The sequence below is a fragment of the Pelecanus crispus genome, chromosome Z, assembly GCF_030463565.1.
Source record: "Pelecanus crispus isolate bPelCri1 chromosome Z, bPelCri1.pri, whole genome shotgun sequence".
In the NCBI taxonomy this organism is placed as follows: Eukaryota; Metazoa; Chordata; class Aves; order Pelecaniformes; family Pelecanidae; genus Pelecanus; species Pelecanus crispus.
The window spans coordinates 14,624,915-14,637,429 of record NC_134676.1 but is presented as its reverse complement, the minus strand read 5'-3'; positions in this window follow the sequence as shown (position 1 = coordinate 14,637,429).

The window sequence follows — 12,515 nt, the reverse complement described above, 5'->3', positions numbered from 1 at the left end:
TAAATACTCATCTTGATCCAACTTCATGTGTACATTTGAAAGGTGATCCACCTTGTCATCATATATAAAGGATGCTACTTCACTCTGTTCATCTACCAGACTGATGTAGCAAAAAGCAGAAGGGCTGACTCATCTGAGAAATCAGCTTTCTACATTCTGCCCCCATCCCAATCCTGTCTGTCCTGGCAGCCCACATAGAGTAAGGCACAACATCAGGAGAGAAAACCTCTGTTATCTAAGAACACACACTTTATTGGTGAGACCCAAAAAGTGTTATTGTTATAAAGGACAAAGGATCTTTGTTTTCCTCCCATCAGTGGCTACTGTGAGAGCAGAACAGAGCCAAAAAACATGTAAAACAGGTATCAAAGATGAACATTTCCAATTGCCTCACTTGAAGTTGGCCTCCAGAGCAAGATAACAAGCTGTCTGAAAGCAGCCCAGTGTGGGGAAAACAGTGCAACCACTCTCTAGAAGAAAAATTAGAGGGAAAAAAAAAATGCCTACTAGACCAGGGACTTTTACTTCTCTTCCTCCCTTACCCAGAGCTCCTGGTCCATTTCCATAATAGGTTAACAGATTAAAAGACTCTAGAGACTGTCAAATTGAGTCTACAGAGAAGTTTTCCATCATTCGAGTCATCCCCAAGCCTTCACATTACAACTGACTTTGTTTAGGAGAGACACAGCTCCCAGGTCCCTCACAGGACCACCACAATCCCTCAGCACTGTGTCATTCTCAATTCTTTTGTGCCATGCTTTGGGAAGATACAGGCCACTGAGGCACAGGCAAGAGTCTCTCCAAGACAACAGCCTAAGTAATGGAGTCCATGTATGGAGTGAAAGGAAGACTCAGAGACGGTCTGGCTGACTGTTTATGAATAAAAGACGACAGGTTAACAGGTTAAGGAGCCTGAGCATGAGGAGAGGTAGAGGTTTGTTAATCTCATAAGCACCCATGGAGGCATCTGTAACGAATGGAGGTCCTGAAACCACTGGTTGCAAGGCTGAAATGTTACTTCTGAGAGTACCAAAGAGGAGCAGTGACCTGGCATGCAATATGAGCAGGAGAATGAAAGGGTATTCACAGACTATCTTCTGCCTGAGTTTATGATCCCTCCTCTAGCTTCACTGTCACGCAGGACATGGCTGTTTCCAGGGCAACCTGGAAAACAGGGGATACTTTCACCTAAACATGTTTGAATAAACATGTAAGAGGATTTACACTCCTGATGCCAGTTTCTCATTACCTCATCCCTTTATTACTTTTATTCCTTTTACATTATCTTCTTTTATTTATTCTGTTATTTTATCCTGTTATTTATCTTTTTAGCTGTTTTCTCTATTATTATTCTTTCATTCAATATAACTTTGGTATAAATATGGTTGGTCTGCCAAATACAAATAATTAATTGCCTTATGTTAAGAATTCATATAATGCATAGTTATAAACGGTATGGATAAAGATACCGCATTATTATGAGTGTGTACAGCTTTTTATGTTTCATATTTCTTTATGTATATAAATAAATATTTCATATTTATTTATGTAAATAATGAGAAAATAATCTGAACCGCTTTTTCAGTTTTTAGAGGATATATAACACACTCTGGATCACTGAGATATTTTTAAATCTGTATTTCTACATACACAGCCTCTTAGTTGGCTTGTTTTGGTTTTTTAACCATGTCTACTAGTCTGTTCTCTGGGTTTAACAACTCCTTTGCAAATTTCTGAAGCCTCTGACCAGTTTTTACTCATCTTTTATCTTTCTGAGGGAAACTCCCCATACAAATCTGCTGGACATTCAGCAGAAGTTAATCTCATTTGATTTGGTAATAGATCTTGATTTAGAACGAAGACTTCAAGAAATTAATTTTTTAGATTTTATGACGTTTACATGAAAATGAACAGCTTTGCATAGAGTTTAAGAAGTACAGACTACTGATTGCTTTAAAAACTCTAGAGGAAAGATGTCTTATACATGTATATCCTGTACTGGGATAAGCATAGTCTCATTTCCAATTCCTGAAAGTGAAATGCAAGCCAAATATAAACCAAGTTACTGTAAAATCAAATAAGTGTGTCTGAATTCAGTACTAGGGAACTCCTGAGAAGAATAAAACTCATAAAGTTTACAGGTTTAATTACCAATAAATATATTTTCATCTTAGGTCTCCCTTAGGCCTTTGTGTTTCACCTCACCGTAAACACAAAGACTAAATACTAGATATAGTAGTTAATTATTTCTGCAAAGACCAGTTCTAGTCAGTGTTTCAGAATGTAAGGCTAGGATTACAAAGGAGCCTAACCCAGTTAAGTGCTCATCACCCAATGGTTTTCAAAGCAGCTTAAAACCCTTAAGGATTCCTAAAGGGAACATGAGTACATCTTGAAAAGTAGAAACAGTAGGCCTCTTTGTTACAGTAGAAATAAGAAGAGTCTTGTTCCAGGCAGATTTACAAACACAAAATATTTATTGTTCACCAGCGGTAAGTTTCCTGTTAAAACTGCAAAAGTAATGAATCTAATTCTTTTAATATTTTTACTGGGGAGCTAAGAAGTTACTTGAAGACAACAAGGAGCTCTCCTGGCTACCCTTAAAAACATCCATGTGAAAACAGTTTGAAATCTTTTAACACAACAAATAAACAAAACAACATGCACAATGTTACAAAAAATTCAAATAAATCTTTCCTGGCCTTTCAGCAACAAGACCAACAGAGATTATAAAATACAGAATAAAACTGAACAAATATTTTTTCCTCTGCTTATCAAAGCTCCTTAACTTGAACTAACATAAATTAATTCAGAAAACAGCAAAGCCAGACAAAGCTTTCAACCAAAGATTCCATAGAGTTTAAACCTTTTGTTTCTTCTGCTGAAATTCTACTCTGGCTAGGTTATACGGCAGAATCTCTGGTCTCATGTGAACAGCACTCTGCTGTTGTGCAGTGCTGCATAGTCTCCTGAAAAGGCTCTATGCACTTCTGGGATGCTGCAATACACTTCCATCACACCATAAGATGACCTTTCCAGATTTACTGTTCTCCTTCCCTTTTTGATCTATGGAAGCATGCAAATGTCTTTAAAGCTAAAAATCAAATGTTAAAGAGAAAGAATCCTGAATATACTTTTCAAAATCTCAGAATATTTGAAGAGTCACCTTTTTTTTAGGCAGTGGGAGCTGGCAATACTAGTTGGACTTCCCTGGCTCACAACAATTGGAAGAAAGATACAGGCTATGCTAGTGTATTGCCTGTCTAGGAAATTGCCAATTCTTTTTGCTTTTTCTTGTGCTCTTGACTGCCCAGGTATTTGTGTTAGGACAAAAACTGTACCATCTGTATTCATAGGCAATTCCTTTCCAACAGAAAGAAGATAGCTGTTGATGAGATTATAGCATGGATGAAGTAGACAATTTTGGAAGAGAACGCATTTGAAAGGAAATGCTTCTCTTGTTATGGAAATATTTTGGATCATTAACAATGATAGGAAAGGAAATACAGATACAGGTTTTATCTGTATGAACTACCACACTCTAGAGATACCCAAGCAAATTCTAAGCAAGCACATTTGTGTAATAAAAGCAGTTTAGCCATAGCATAGATCTTGCTGTTGTTGCCATCTCACTGGAATATACTGGCAATACACTGCGACATTCCCTGTAGACACTCTCACAACAGGTTCACAAAGCCAGTGGTAGACCTTTGAAGAAGATGAATCTTGCACTGACTGCCAGAGGGTAATGAAGATTCATAAAACAGCAGCAACAGTTAATTTTTTCTAAAATCCTAAAAAAAATTATGATGTTGAAAAGGTAGTCAGCAGACAAAAAAAGGATATTCTCCTACAGCTGTGAAAGTATACATATAGTTGTGTCATGAAGAACAGTACAAAGGATACTTTTGCAATACAAGTGTTTAACAGCTAACTGGAAAGTGAATATAATTAAGGCTTTTAACATCCTAAAGAAGGTGGTTTGGATGATTCCATGTCTCTAAGTATTACAAGCCATTGTACTTTCCACTGTGTAGTTAGTTCTGCTTCAATACCTGTGACTTTGCTTATGTTGCCTTTGGTTAGAATTTCCTTTGACTGCCTTCAGGTGTTTGCCAGCTTTTGACAGATTGTGAGATACTGAATCCCTGTTTTTCTTATCATTCATTACACTGCTTACTTTAGTCTTCCACTGATAAATATTTCCACAGGCTCACCCTTGTACAACTTACTGCTGCATAGCATGTGTGGTATTTGTTCTGTACAGTCTTCCAGACTAACAGTTGTGACTTTTCCATAACGTAGCTGTGAACAGACAGCACATATTTACAGCAGGTGCACACTCCTAGCTCAAGCTCTTTATTTAATTTAGGTTTGTAATATTGTGTCCAGATGTGAAATTGATTAGTCAAGCTTACTTCCTTTGAAGAAGTAAGCCTTTGAGTTCGGAGTGTAAGTCCACTTCTGCTGCACATAAATGCTCCTCTTTTTCTCCCTGATTTTCTTTTCACTTGCTGATCTCTTACACAAAATCCCAAACAATCTCTCAATCCCCACATTTGCCATCAGTCCCAGTGACCCACTTCAGGCTTTCAGAATTTGTATTTACTCTAACCTTGAGCAGTAGCTTTTGTTTCCAGCCCTTACTTTGTGTATCAGCCTGCTTGGCTCTCTGATTTTCCTGGACTAAAGGATAATAAAAAGCCAGCATTCCTAACAGTTCCTGTTTGTGTTTGTCTAATGATGAAAAACTCACCTGATAATAGGTTAACAGTTTCCATTGTCACAATGTTAATTATAGTAATTTTAACATACTGTATGACAAGCTATCACATAAAATATTCATGCTACTTCCTTTGGGGTCTTCTTTACTCTAAAATAGCATGAACTGGCAATTGTGAGTAGTTAGATACTTGGTCAACTATGTACTAGTACAAAGGTAAAGCAATATAAAGATGTTGACACTAAAACCAAAACAAATTTCTCATTGATGGGGAGACTATATCAGCACAGTAGCTTTTGTGGGACTTGATGAAGTTTCTCTACCCAGTAAAAGTTAGTTTATTAAGAGGAAGTTCAGAGTAGCAAAATGCATCCTTGCCACGTCTCTGTGTTGGCACGGTCCATCAGGCACCGTAGGATGTCGGATGTGACCTTCTTTCTCTCCTTTGTGCTGAACATTAAGAAATCCTTCACAGACAGGCAGAGGAGCTGGGCTTAAAACTTGCCAGTCCTGCGGTACACCTGGCACTTGTGTGATGGGGACTGCAAAGGAAGGAAGCCTTCTCATGTTTAGTGCCTGCCAATCTGGTACAGCAATGGCTGAAATTCAATTTGCTTTCTTGGGGATGTTCCCATTCATTCACTGTACACACTAGTGTAGCATAAAACACACTCTTGAAATTAGCCCAAAACAGGAAGCAAATGGGGGATATCACTATTTATCAGACATGTGTGAAATATGACACTTGCATTCCACAGGGCTTGTTCAGGCTGTTTTTAGAATTTCTCTTGATTTAGGCTTAAACAGCCCAAGTTTTACTTTGAGTATCAGCTTCAAATGAACTCCAAAGGGTTCAGACTCCAAAACCATGGAAATATGATTTCCATATAAGGAAATCTAGTCCACAGGATAAGCCTGGGGAATTTAATGCTGCAGGAAGTCATCAAAAAACAGTGTCTGGATTGTGTATATATGTTATATTTTTAAAGAACTAGGTAATTAAACTCTATTTAAGCAAGACAAAAAAGGGATACAAATAAAACCTCATGTTTCACATCACAAAGCAGGCTCATTACCTGCTGCAAGGAAGTAGAGTTTAGTAAGTTTAATAGAATTTAGTAAGGGTTTGAACTGGCTCTTGTTGAAATCAAAAGTATTTCCCTGACTTTAATATCACTTATATGGTTCTGGCTCTTTGATGCCTCAGGTCCAAGTTTAAATTTCTGTGAAGTATCAGCTGTTGACCATGGCTAACTAGCTGATTTCATGTGCTGTGTTACTGACAGACGATTCTTATGCTTTAAAAAAAAAAATCACCTTGGAAGTGGGGAGGTGTTTTGCCAACACCCTTAGAGAAATAGTTTCATTTACTTGGCCATTTTGTAGTACTGTAGAATTAAGGCTTTTTTTATACCCAGGTTTTGAAACATAGCATCAGATTTGGTTAAGAGCACTATATATTGTTGGTTTGATCATATCCAAGTTTGACTTAATTGCACCAGTAGAAAGGGACCTTGTGCTTTATTCCTCTTCCTATATGTGAGTAAATGAGAACTGAGTTGAAGAATACATCTGCCTTCCCACCAGGAGAGCAGTACTACTTTTAGCATATTTGAATAGTTAAAGTAATACAACTTTTGTACTGAGAAAAGGACTAAAGAATTTCCTCTGCATGTTTCCAGAAGGAAAAGAAGTGAGAAGGGATTGTTCTGCATGTGCTAAAAAACTAAGGAGTTCTGACAGCTGGAGCAGCTTTTGCTATTCATTGATTTACAGATTAAATAGGTTATATTGCTAAAAGGGATCATTCTGAACATTTCATGACCTCCTGCATAGTGCAGACAAGGAATTTCAGTTATTCTTGCCCTGTGATCCAGGAAGTTGCTTTGTGCTTGCAAAGAACCAAAAGAAAGTACAGAAAAACACAGGACTATGGCACCACAAAGTAACTGAATGATTCTTACAATTCAGTCATTTAATTTGTAAATGTTTGAAAGATAAACCAACTGGTAATAAAACCTATTTTTGCCTGAAGTGTGAAGTAATCATCAAAAAGTCTTTGTTCTACTGCATGATAATCTGCTGACGGCTCTTGTAACTGGGTTGCTATATAGAAACCCTTCCAGGACCACAGAGGGCTCTAGCCTTTCTTTTTTTTCAGAAAATATGAAGGTTGTAATTGTCTTTCAGTTGATGGGTGGGGTTCTCTTGGGAAATTGCTCTGACATAACAAAATGGTGAAACAGAAAATAATTTTCTATATCAAATTCATAGAGTCACAGAATCGTTTAGGTTGGAAAAGACCTTTAAGATCATCCAGTCCAACCATTAATCTACACTACCAAGTCCACACTAAAGGGTAGACTAGACTAAGCCATGTCCCAGAGTGCCACGTCTACCCGTTTTTTGAACGCTTCCAGGGATGGTGACTCCATCATATTTGCTCTTGTCCTGACAGATAACTGAGGTAATAAGGCTCCTACTCTACATATTCTTGTCCTTGAAACATCTTCATTTTCAAGGCATGATTATATTAGTAGCGTAACTACATCCATTATTAATCAGCACTACTTTATTTGAAGGTAAACTAAGTCTTGTTGCCCCTTAGCATTTACTCAAATGGGCATGTATAGTTCTAGGACGCTCATGGGAAGTCAGGCATCCAGCTGCCTTTCACTTGCTTCCTGAATTCTTTCAATCAGCTATGGAAAAAATATTTTTTCTAGAGTTAGGTTATATAAGTATCAATCCAACCACTCACTGAGCCTTAAGGAAGCATCTCCCAGTTCTGTGACGTGTACAAAGATACCTGAGGAAGCTTTAATCTGTAGAGGAGTAGAATATATTCGCCTATGCAGAAATATGTATTCCTGGAACTGTAACACTTCCCTACACCTGAGCTATTAAGAGCTAGTTCTGCTGTTTTGCACTATGCTACAGAATACAATGCATGCAATACTCATTGTCAGTATTAAAACCTCTGCAGTACACATGATCTGATGCTGTTCTTTAGATCAGTAAACCTTAGGACAGGCATTGCATTTCATTAAAATTGAAACAGTACATTTGTAATTGGTTTTCAGAAGCAGTAACTATTAGATATGTATTATCTGTGAAACTTTCTATTTACAGAGAAATATGTGACTCATACATATCTTACACAGTCCCCCACAACATCCTCTCTAAATTGGAGAAAGATGGATTTGATGGATGGGCTATTTGGTGGATAAGGAATTGGCTGGATGGTCACATCCAGAGTAGTGATCAACGGCTCGATGCCCAGATGGAGATCAGTGACGAGTGGTGTCCTTCAGGGGTCCACACTGGGACCAGTGCTGTTTAATACCTTCATCAATGACACACACAGTGGGATCGAGTGCACCCTCAGAATTTTGCAGAGAACACACACCTGAGGGACACGATGCCATGGACAAGCTCGAGAAGTGTGGCCAGCAGGAGCAGGGAGGTGATTGTCCCCCTGTACTCGGCGCTGGTGAGGCCGCACCTCGAATACTGTGCCCAGTTTTGGGCCCCTCACTACAAGAAAGACATTGAGGCGCTGGCGCGTGTTCAGAGACGGGCAACAAGGCTGGTGAAGGGTCTGGAGCACAGGCCTTATGAGAAGCGGCTGAGGGAACTGGGGTTGTTTAGCCTGGAGAAGAGGAGGCTGAGGGGAGACCTTATCGCTCTCTACAACTACCTGAAAGGAGGTAGTAGTAAGGTGGGTGTTGGTCTCTTCTCCCAAGTAGCTAGCGATAGGACGAGAGGAAATGGCCTCAAGCTGCGCCAGGGGAGGTTTAGACTGGAAATTAGGAAAAATTTCTTTACGGAAAGGGTGGTCAAGCCTTGGAACAGGCTGCCCAGAGAGGTGGTGGAGTCACCATCCCTGGAAGTGTTCAAAAAATGGGTAGATGTGGCACTTCGGGATATGGTTTAGTCTAGTCTACCCTTGATTAGTTTAGGTGGGCTTGGTAGTGTAGGTTAATGGTTGGATTGGATGATCTTAAAGGTCTTTTCCAACCTAGACGATTCTATGATTCTATGATTCTAAGTGGGCCCCTGTGAACCTCATGAGGTTCAACAAGGCCAAGTGCAGGGTCCTGCACCTGGGACGGGGCAACCCCCTGTATCAATACTGGCTGGGGGATGAAGGGATTGAGAGCAACCCTGCGGAGAAGGACTTGGGGGTACTGGTGGATGAAAAGCTGGACATGAGCTGGCAATGTGTGCTTGCAGCACAGAAAGCCAACCGAATCCTGGACTGCATCAAAAGAAGCGTGGCCAGCAGGTCGAGGGAGGTGATTCTGCCCCTCTGCTCTGCTCTCATGAGACCTCACCTGGAGCCCTGCATCCAGCTCTGGGGCCCTCAGCACAAGAAGGACATGGAGCTGTTGGTTGGAGTGGGTCCAGAGGAGGGCCACAAAAATAATCCAAGGGCTGGAGCACCTCTCCTACGAGGAAAGGCTGAGAGAGCTGGGGTTGTTCAGCCTGGAGAAGAGAAGGCTGCGAGGAGACCTTATTGTGGCCTTCCAGTACTTAAAGGGGGCTTATATTAAGGATGGGGACAGACCTTTTAGTAGGGCCTGTAGTGACAGGACAAGTGGTAATGGTTTTAAACTAAAGAAGGATAGATTCAGACTAGATACAGGGAAGAAAATTTTTATGATGAGGGTGGTGAAACACTGGAACAGGTTGCCCAGCAAGGTTGTAGATGCCCCATTCCTGGAAACATTCAAGGTCAGGTTGGATGGGCCTCTGAGCAACCTGATCTAGTTGAAGATGTCCCTGCTCGTTGCAGGGGATTTAGATGATCTCTGAAGGTCCCTTCCAACCCAAAGCATTCTATGATTCTGTGATTCTTTGAAGATGGAAAGTTCCGCAGTTAATAAAACTAAAGGTTCTTTTGCTGACCCTCTCATTTCTGTTTTCCAGGATGTCTAATGAAGGTGGATAACCTGACATCAATGTTTTGTTTCAGAACACAGTTTCTTTGGCTGTTTTTGGCTTTAAAAAGGTAGGTAAACAAACAAGATAGATATCTAAAAATAGAAGTTGTATAATAACAAAAGACATGCTTTGTTTTGTCTTCTCATACACTTCTCAGATACTTTCTAAAGTATCAGTATCTATCACATCTACCACTGTCATCCATCAGCTAGTGCAACTGCTATTATATTCATGTCAGTCAGCTTTGGAAGTGTCTCCTTGAATCTTGATAGGGTATGGGAACTGGGTAGTGGTGATGAGCTTAAGTGTTCCAGGGATGTTCTGGGAGACAAACACTTCTGGAGTGGAAGCATTTCTGGAGTTCAGCTGACAAACAAAACCCCCTACGTTCACTCAGGATAGAGGTTGCAGAGGTCAAATCACAAAAGCCAGGAAATGAAAACATGATGCTTCAAACATCACCACTACTACAACTGATCTGTACTTTCTCTTCCTGTTTCCCTGGCTAACTACATAGATTACTATCTTCATATGCCTTATTTAATAAATGACACAAAACACTTAATATAGCTACTTTTACTTACTGATCAAGCACACATGTTGTTGTTTTTCTAACATAAACTCTACAATGCTAAGGCTATGGTAAAATAGCTTCTATATTTAATATCTACACCATTTTGAAAGTAAAGGCTGCTTAGGTAAATGGGGTTGAAATTATGTGGTTAATAACAATAGTATTTAAACAGTTCAAATCAGGTGTGAAAGCACCTGTAGTTTACTAAGAGCATTGAGGGAGAAGCTATAGGTATTTTCACTCTGAAGCAGTTTAGATTTTCTGGACTAGAGTAAGGGGACATAAGTGATTTGTTTTTCATAGGGAAAATTTTATTTTAATTCAAAATTAAAAAAAAAAAAAGCATAGCTTGTTCAAAGATTTAAGGGTTTCACCCCTGGCCTTTAGTATTGTTCCATTTCCAAATCATCTGCAAAATCCTCCAAAATTATTATCTGCACAAGAAGAGAAGACACAAACTTACTGCAAACAGTATTATGGTTTCACTTTAAGACACATTCTTCATAATGCTCATTATTAAACCTAAGTGGCCTGTTAAATTAGTGAAGTTTCTGCTACTCAAAAGCAACTTTACATAAAATTCAAAACTTTACAGAGATCTTAAATATTATAGAAATTACAGCATAAAAATGAGACTTACATGTGAGTCTTGTAGCTCATTGTGCATCTGTATTTGATTAGAGGTCCTATGGTAATGAGCCCATTTCCTATCCCAGGAGGAAAGAGACTGCAATACAAAGAGAAAAGAGAATGAAAACTCAATGAAAGAGGGGTGTATTAAGCAGACTCAGATACCAACAGAGAACACAATACTTGTTAACAGCAAGGCAAAACCCGGATATTCATAACTAAAAGCAGAGTCTTTTATAATCAGTTTCAAGGACATAAGCTTCTGTTCACTACTAGACTTACGACATATTCATTTAACTTCTGTTTTAATCATTTTTTCTTGTTTTCCTGAATGTTTCTTCTTCATTGCTTTTCATTCTTTTAGTTCCTTCTCTGGACTAGCTCCTACAGAAATCTTTGAAGTGGCTGTTAACATGGCTTGAGGTCAGCTGATAGAGCAGACAGAGGACCTTTTCAAGTCCTCTTCTTCCCTAGAAGAGCAAACAAGACAGCCCATGCTCTGATCTTGTCCCACTGAGCACAGCAGGACTTTTTTCTCCCACTTCTCCTTCAATTTTCTTTCAATAATTCCTGGAGGCAGGTTAATTAAAACCAAGCCTGTTGTACATAGCATTAAGTAATGTAACAATGTCCTAAAATATCTATTACAGAAGCACTGGAAAGTTGCCAGGGAGCCAATGGAGCTAATTCTGTCATGAGACCTAAAGCAGAACATACAGTTTTGTAATAGCAACAATGCAGCACAGTATCATACCATCTGATTTTACACTTTGCGATGCCATGATGCTGTTAACATAGTATAAAATAAATTAGTTGTATGAGGTAGGTAGATGAAGAAAAACAAGAAATGAATTTATACCTTATCTTTGCACACAAAGATATTCCAGTGGTAAAGGACTAACAAATAAAATAAAACCCTAAGAAGAAAGCCTGTCTGTTGTCTACCTCATTTTATAATAAGAAGTGATGGTAAGCATTTTTATGCATATAGAAAGTAGGTATGGCTCTACAAATACTTAAAACTCTTGGCTTTTCATATATTTATGTTTATGCATAAGCGATAGCAAAATATTCCAGAGAGTTCAGAGGGACATTTCCCTAAGTGTGGACTATTCAAGATTGTAATGATTTTCAGGATTTGCATAGTTTACTAAATACCAGCAGAGGATACAAAGAGGACATTTTTTACAAAGAAAGTCACCTGCTAGCTTCAGAAACCTGATGCACAAATTCTCTTTGTATCATAATTAAAATACTTTTCCAAGTGAGCTGGTTGTTCTTCATGACATTAAAATGAAGTTTTCTAAATTTTGGAAACAGAAGACATTGGCCTGCTTTTCATTAACAAGCACTGGTGATAGCACTTGGTAATCAGTTTCCTAAACTGATTCTGAAATGTGTTCTATGTAGTAAAATTTTCATGTTGAGGACAGGATTCATTCAACCTAACTGCAGTTGGAGGGCATCTACATCTGGGGCAATGACCCTTGGTTTCTTTTACAGTGTTCGCAGGCAAATTTACATCTCTAGGACATGAGTCATCTGACCTTTTTCAAACTTCTCTCTTTAAATGACTATACATACAGTGCTGCCTTTTCTTTTTATTTGAGTGAGAGCTACCATAGTGGGGCTTTGGTGAGT